This window comes from Aythya fuligula, chromosome 1, assembly GCF_009819795.1.
Source record: "Aythya fuligula isolate bAytFul2 chromosome 1, bAytFul2.pri, whole genome shotgun sequence".
NCBI lineage: Eukaryota > Metazoa > Chordata > Aves > Anseriformes > Anatidae > Aythya > Aythya fuligula.
Genome location: NC_045559.1, coordinates 58,193,737 through 58,201,856, shown reverse-complemented (window position 1 = coordinate 58,201,856; position 8,120 = coordinate 58,193,737). Strand labels below are relative to the sequence as shown.

General features: G+C 43.4%; 1 long non-coding RNA gene across 1 annotated transcript; it reads right to left on the bottom strand.

Moving 5' to 3' along the window:
* Positions 1 to 3,871: 3,871 nt before the first annotated feature.
* Positions 3,872 to 7,872, bottom strand: LOC116488258. The gene is made up of 4 exons (XR_004253145.1): positions 6,876 to 7,872; positions 5,824 to 5,866; positions 5,163 to 5,270; positions 3,872 to 4,508 (listed from the first exon to the last, which is right to left on the bottom strand). It is a non-coding gene; the product is annotated as an uncharacterized LOC116488258 (long non-coding RNA).
* Positions 7,873 to 8,120: the final 248 nt, after the last annotated feature.

Below are 8,120 nucleotides of genomic sequence, written 5' to 3'. Positions count from 1 at the left end.
TTTTTTTTTCCTTTCTAAAATTCTCCGAATGTAACTTATTTTCTCACTAAGGCTGACTTGAATTTTCTATGTGAATTTATCCTAAAACCCATTCAGAACTATCGTTGTTTTTCCCCTCATAGTGTTAGCTGGTTTCTCGTGTAATTTTTATAACATTTTCTAGCGAGCCAAAGGGCAGGGCTTTTATTCTGTGGCTTCCAGTTCTGCCGCTGGAGCTTTCTGAGATTCCCATGGCGAGGGTGGAGCATGAGCTGCGGGTATTGCCCGAACAGTTGCTGTGTTCCTCCTCCTGGTAGTAGTTGCGAAAAACTGGTGCATTTTTCCATTGATCTGAAGCTGAGTTGAGTTCCCTTTTATTTCAGTTTCTAGAAGTCAGCTGAATGTAGGAGGATGGGCTTGTTCTAGGCACCCGCTTTAATCTGAATTTAAATGGATGTTAGGAGCTAAACAGCCCGACAAAGAGGACGGAAGAGGAGGGCTGGGACAGGAGGAAGGCCCAAGAGATTTCTGTTGGCTCCATTTGCCCAACCCCAACCATGTGTGCCTAATGTAGGTTACGAAAACCCAGCATCTACAAAGGCAGAGCGTGCCTCCTCCTTGCTCGGTTCCCAAAGTCCATCAGAAGCCAGAGGTACTTCACAGTGCTTGTTGGATTTATACTCCCCCCAAAATAATCTACTTGATTGGGACCAGTTTTGTTTTGCTGTCATTGTTTTATTGAGGAAGCCTTTGCTTCTTACGAGCATCTGCTTTTAATGTGTGACATAATTCCGAAGTTGGTAGAGCAGCTGTTTAAAATGGAAATCAAAGCTCGGATACGGGATCTTCAAAGAGAGAAAGGGAAGAAGGCTTTTTCAGTGTGTCCCAAAGGGTAAGTAGTGCTGGGAGAGTTATTTCTGTGTCTGGCGGAATTATAAAATGCTGCTAGCCACACATGAAAGTCATAAAAATATTTCCAAGAGGTTCTTAAAATAGATGTGCTGGGTGTGTGCCATAGGAGGAGGTTCACGACCACCAGGTCCCTGGGTTTGTGTGTGCCCTCCTGTAATCCCTTCCTTCTCTCAGGTAAATGACTTTTGCCAGTGTGAGAAACGCCGTAGCCAGGAACAGGCTCAGGGGAGGATCTCAGTGAGGCAGCATTTTTATTGGCGATTGCAGTGGGGGGCGTCCCACAAGAGGAGCACACCTCCTGGGCACACAGCACGGTTTATAGATTTTATTTCTCAATGACCGGGCCCCTCCCCTGTTTCCCCATTGACTGGGTTATCTGGGATCACAACCTGTCCAGTGCTTCACAGACAATACATGGCCTTCAGCTGCTGGCCTGTTAAATTTCAAATTTCTTTTGATTTTTTTTCCTGTTTGAGGTGGCAATACTTCTTCACTTACCTGGCTTGATACCCTGATTTTCACCTAATTGCTCTAAGGAGCCCGGTTGTCTGCATTTTACAAGTCACCTGCTGAGCTTTCTTACCACTGCAGGTATATTTCAATGCCACGTTCCTTACCTTTAAACAGTGTAACTCTGTGCAAAAACACTTTTATTCCCACTCCAGAACTCCAACTGCATTTCGGGGTAGTTTAACAAAAAATGTGTAGGTGTGAGTAGTCACTCATAACTTCAAGTGGCATTAAATTTCCCAAATACTTATTTCTAGCAGTGATTTTGTAATTATTTCTTTATTGTGTTTTGCATGTAGGGAGGAGACTTCTGAAATAAACCAGCACTTCATCATGGAGTGGGCTCCATGGGAAGCAGGTGAGTGCCTGCAGCTTTTATATTGCTTTGTATGGAGGGGCACCACCGGGAAAGTCCCAGCCAGAGGAGTGCACTGTTTGCTTGAACAGCTGAGGAAACGTGAGTGCTATTTATCTACCTGCTACCAGTGATCTGTCACAGTTCTGTGCAAGTCATCTGCTCTCATTCAGCTTGATTTTCCCATGTTTATTAAATAGCTTCTCTTCAGCAGCATGTTGGGGGATTTATTTCAGCCATGGCTGTGCAATTTTTCAGTGGGTAGTTGGATTCAATTTTATTTCAAATCAACTAACTTTTTAATAAGATGGATCTGTATCAGAACCTGTTGAAGCCCATTCTCATTCTAGCCATGTGCCAGATCTACTGGGTTTTATTTTATTCTGATCTGGAAAGTTGTTTATATTAAATAACAATAATAATAATTTATTTCTTCTGGACACTAATGTTACTTTGCATGGTCCTGCAGATTTTTTATTCTGTATGTAAATCCCCGTGTGTTCATCCATCTTGTAACGCTGTCCATGAGAGATGTAAGAGAAGAACTGCAGTTTGTCGGTGACTTGGGATTTGTTTTGTTACTGCTGACTTCAGTGAAGAAATTAACATTTTTATACAGATTAAACAGTATTAATGGATAACAACATTAATGAAAAGTATTAACATCCTTAGTTGAGAAAATTAACAAATACTGCCCTGTCTTTAATCTATGTTCACTTTCTATTAAGGAATGGACTCTAGATACCAAACAAGGTAAAGTACACAAGGTAATAAATACAAAGTACTATCCTCAGTCAGAAGGTTCAAACCAAAAAAGAGCAGACAGATGTTAAAGGATGCTTCACGGGCAGGGCCACGCAGATCCATGGCCAGTAGCCCGATCTCAGTCATTAGCAGATTTTCTTGGTAACTAATATCCGTAAGGGCTCTGTGAGAATGGGACTTGCAATATCTGCTGCTTGAGTTGATGCACCTTCTTCCATTTTAAGGAATCCTAAGTAGAGATTTGGAGCTCGAGTGAAACTAAATGGACAGTGTCTGATGTCTCCTACAGCCACTGCAGGCCTTGGGAGGACATCCCTGCAAGCCAGGGGTAGCAATGCTAATTGGGCGTATGAGCTGGTTGGTGGAGGTTGACACTTAAAATACCACTACTGGCAGATTACAGGGGAGCAGAAGGCACGGACAAAGCCCACCCAGGAGAGCCAACAGGGTAGAGCGTCAGCATGGGAAATGCTAGGGCTCTCTGTAAATTGAAGAGCAGGGGGTTAGCTGGAGGTTTGGCTCCAACATCAACTCATCATCTCTCAGGAGGAGCTAATTCTTCTTAAAAGTTGCCTGTGTAGACAGTCTCTTGCTAGTCCTTCCATCTACTTGCTCTGTCTGTCTTCAGATGGAGCCTGCACCCCCAAGCACTGGGGAAGTGGCCTTGCCACCTTTGGTGAGGTTTTGGATTGGGGTGGTGGTGATGGTCATCTGCTGAAAGACAGAGCTCTCATCTGTGCTTTTAAGTCTCTCGCCTTTGGCAAGTTACAAAGATAAAGCTGCAGGAAGGTGCTGCCAAGCCATCTGAAGCAAGATGCGAGCCTTCAAGCCAGACAACAAAGAACTGCCAAATATCATCAATATGGCTTTTTCTGGTGAGTACAGAGCTTGATCTGAGTGCACCCACTCAAGAGAAACGCTTTGGGCCAGATCAAAAAACACAGGCACTTAGCAGACAACTTAAAATGATATTTTATATATTATGTGTATATATATATATATAATATCCTATGGTGCTTGCTGGACACCCCAGCCTGCAGCCCCTTGGGCCTGGATGTAGGTTTTGCTGTTTTTCACCAGCAACCTGCCCCCAGCACCCCAGAGCCCTGGTGTGCTCTGCTGTGCCTGCAGCTGCTGCTGGCCTGGCATCTCCCCCAGCCCACGACTGCTCTGAAAGCAAGAAATGAGCCGGAGCAGTCGGTTTCAGGCTGATTTTATGCACATGGTGTCAAGCCACCTAGCACAGCCTGGCAGCTTTGAGCTGTTAAAAAAAAAAAAAAAAAAAAAAGAAAGAAAAAAGGAAAGAAAAAAAAAGGCCTTTTTAGTTGCTTCATTTGTAAAAATGTGGCGGCTGCTGCTGGTTTTGAATAGAGCAAGGGCTGAACCAGGTCCCTGGGCCCCTGGTCTCGGTGTTCCCACCCCGAAAGGATGGAGCCTGCTAGCCCGTGGCACAAACGCTTTCCAGCTGGCTTGAGGTGAGACTTCTGGCTCCCTTCCCTTCTCCCCCAGCACTTAGCTTTTCCTACCGCCTGGCTCCAGGCGGCTTTCTGCTCGCCAGATTGCTTTCCCCGGCGTCTTGTTACACGGGGAACTCAGGCGTCTGGCTGGCTTTGGGTTTCCTGGCCAGGGCTGAGGAGACGGACGCCCAGGGACAAACCTGCGCATCCCGGAGTCCTTCTGTCGGCGCTGCGCTCTCCTCTCCGTTGACGGGACCCAAGCTCTGGTGGGGTCGGCTGTGAGCCTTCTGGGGGTGAGTACCGAGCCAGGAAATGCTGCAATTTGTTAGCCAGAACCAAACCCTGTCAGGCAGAGCTGTCCTAAAGTCAGTTGTTGTCTCCGATTCTCGGCCACATTCAGTCTCAGGCACACCCACGTGCAATTTTCAGCCTGAAGGACGTTGTTCTCCACAGCAGAATTAAACCCCCAGCAGCTTTCTTCCATACAAAGGCAAATCAGGTGTCTCACTGTGTCTGATAAATGGATCCTCCTGCAATAAGATATTCCAGGAAATGACCCTGGCAGGGTGCCTGGAGGGTTTCCTAAACCAGGGTAGCTGCCTCTGCAGCCAGAGCTGGAGACTGCAATTTAATAAGCTCGGTGCAGCTGGCACCAATTTGGAAACTATTGTGCATACGAGCAAACCGCGCTCATTCCCAGGGGTATTTGGCCTTGGATGTGAGCGCAAGTGGAATTTGCACTGAGTTTCTACAGAGTTTTCCATGAAATTTTTACATGCAGAGGGTCAGCTGTGGCATGCCGTCCATCATCACGCCAGTTTCACAAATCAATAGGTAAACAGATCAGCCTTCAGTTGCTTAAGTATAATTTTTTTTTTTCCAGCATTTTTAAGGGTCAAAGGGAGTGATCATGCCAGAACCGTCTCTCTTACTTTCAAAGAGGGAAATGGATCCCTGCTTTTACCTGGGTATGTCTTAAACTCTACCACAGCCAAGAGGCGTCCTCCCACCACTGCTCTTGTTCTTTTCACCAAACCTTTTTGGAACAGGAATAAGTCTGCATTATCAATATTTAACTTCTGCCCCTGGAGGCCTTGGACTCTATAAAACATCCCTACAGCATTACTCATCCTAGAATCTGCATATAAGATTTTGATTTACAAACGTTAAGAAAATTCACTTACGTTTAACTGAAAAACTTCCTTTCCTTTATTCAGTGCAAATTAAATGTCAAGAAAGTTTAGCTCGCACAATTTGGGAACGCCGTGATTTACAAGCATGTTATCTTCTCTCTGTAAATATAGTTGAAGCAGAAAGTCTGCGTGACTTAACTGGAACATTAATCACATCCAAAGCTCTACAGAATGAAGAGTTTTATAGCTATAAGCAAGGCTGCTGCCAGCTCTTATCACGACAGCGAGGTGGTGGGGAAAATAGTAGCCCTCAGCTCTCCGCTGTGCTCTCTGCACCTCCTGTGTCTGTGCAGTGGCCCATATCCTTCCCCTTCTGCTGAAGGAAAGAGAGAAATCAATTTCCATCCTTCTGCACCTACGGATGCTTAGAGCACATTAGTGGGCAGCGTTGGGAAACTCTGCAGTAGGGAGCAGCTACTTACCTGACTTAATTTACCCTATTTAGGGTCCTTTCAAGGAAGACAGTTTAAGTATAGCCCACATCATTCATACTGATTTGGGGGCAGATAAGCATGGGTCAGTTAACATTTAGGATGTGCTGCCTCATGCCACAGCTCCCTAAGTACAACATCCAGACGTATCTTAGTGTATTTTAGTATACAGCAGAGACCAGAGCCAAGGAATAAATACAACGATAAAGATGCATACGTACATCAACATGACTGGTAAAGGCAGAGCCTCGGATCCCATTAAACCTGTGGGAACAAAAATGTTTTTGCACAGTTACATTGTTTAGAGGGAAGGAACGTGGTGCTGAGATATGCTTGCAGTGATAAGAAACCTTAACAATGCAGACAAACCGACTCCTTAGAGCAATTAGGTGATAATCAGGGTGTCAAGCCAGATAAGCGAAGAAACATTGCCACCTCAGAGTAAAAAAGTCAAAAGAAATCTGAAAAATAACAGGCTGGCAACTGAAAGCCATGTATCAGCTGTGAAGCATCGGATAGGGTGTGAACCTGGATTACCCAGTCAATGGGGAAATGGGAGGGTCCTGGTCATCCAGAAATGAAGTCTATAAACTGTGCTAGGTGTTTCAGCATCAATGCTATTTTGAGTAAACTTTCTCTAAAGTTTTACCACAAACTGCCACTGCTATCTTCATCTCAAAGTCAATTCAGGGCTGTTAGGTCAAACAAAACATTCAGGGAAACAACAGCAGTTTTGTGGAAGCAGATGGGATACAACAGGAATGGGGAGTGGTCACTCTCATTTTTGATTTTAGCCACTTTTAAAGGATTAGTGTATTTAAAAACAGGAAGGTGAAATTTTTTTATTTTTTTTAAACAAAATTAAGAACTCACAGTGGTTGAGTGGCTGTGCTAACTACCACTGACTAGTATAAATTAGGTAAATTCCCTTGGTTATTTCCATGTATAGGACCATGTGTGCTTTACCAGCACTACAGTACCCTACAAACTTTATTAGTTTGCTTCAAAAAGCAGCCACACAACATATTGTACTATTACTTGTACATGTTTTTTCAAAAAGTGAATAAACAAGGGTTTTGTCAGTCAGCCTTGGGGGAGGAGTGGGGTGGGAGTGAATACAGAAAAAGCCAAACAAACCACTGTCAGCTCTTTTGCACCTATGCTGGTACATAAACCACAAACTCCAGAAAACACTTAAACCTTAACTCCCAGAAGAGCAGGCAGATTGAGAAAAATATAGCTGCTGTCAAGCAAATGAGACAGACGACCTTACCTCCCTTTGTGCCCGTTCAGCTGCCAAACCTCTAGCTCCTCCTTAGCTGTAATCACAGCTTTCTCCGTTGCGGATTTGGGTGCAATTGAGAAGAGGGTATGACGGCCTCAAATAAACAGAATACAAACAGAAGGGGCTCTTGTACTGATCGTGTTATTCAGTTGTATATTTAATGAAAAACTCCATTCGTTTAGTCATAGCTGCTGAAGAAAGACAGACTGCCACAAAACCCAGAACATCTGCCCAGACTGCTACAGGACACGCTGGATCTCCTCCAGAGGCTCTGGCAGCATAATGCTGATTTGTAAGAAGCACTGTTGAAATCCACGCATACATAGAAGTTTTTGAGTAACAAAGAACTGGCTATTTCAGGCTTCTGGGACGTCTTAGTTGAAGCTATTTTTCCATTATTAAACGGTTTTGTGGGTTTGTTTGTTGTTGGGTTTTTTTGTTGTTTTTTTTTTTTTTTTTTAAAGACAAAACCAGCAAGAAATTATATGGCAATAGATTTAAGGTATGGTTTGTTTAAATTAATGTCAGGTATACGGAAAGATAATTATTACATTTCAGTCAACTGCAAACAGTAAAAATGCCAAGGTTCCAAAATTTAGTCCAAATGAGATAATTACTAAAAACACCACCCCTATCCTAACAGGCTAAGAAATGGCATCTAACAAAATTACCCACCCAATTATTAAAGAACAGCAATGCTACTAAGAACAGCTCACTAAATTTACAGAACTACATTATCTAAAGTTTATTGCAAAACCAGAAAAGAGACAGCAAACTTGAAGTCTGTCTTTCATTTCAGATTTGTATCGCTTGTCCGAGTTTCACTCACTCACATACACACACACACACGCAGCCTGTACACAGAAAGTTGCTAACACATTTGAGTTCCCACAGTCTCGCAAGAAACCTTAAAACATTTCAGTAAAAAGTTAAAATGAGGTCTTTTACCACAAGGACTATAAAATCCCCCCTCCCGCCCCCCACTACCGTCAAATTTCTAAGTTTTGGATTCTAAAAAGCATACATAAAAAGGAAGTTATTTCAGTAGCACAAAGACTGCCTTAAACATAGCAAAGTACGTCTAAGGAGTTAGTGCAACTGAAAGAAAAAAAAAGACCTGCATCATACACAATCAGTGTTTTAATTAACACTGCTGATAAGCTCTAAATCTCTAGCTGGAGTAGAGCATTGTTTGTTTCTGATTAAATTTTAATTCTCAAGTTACATTAAAAA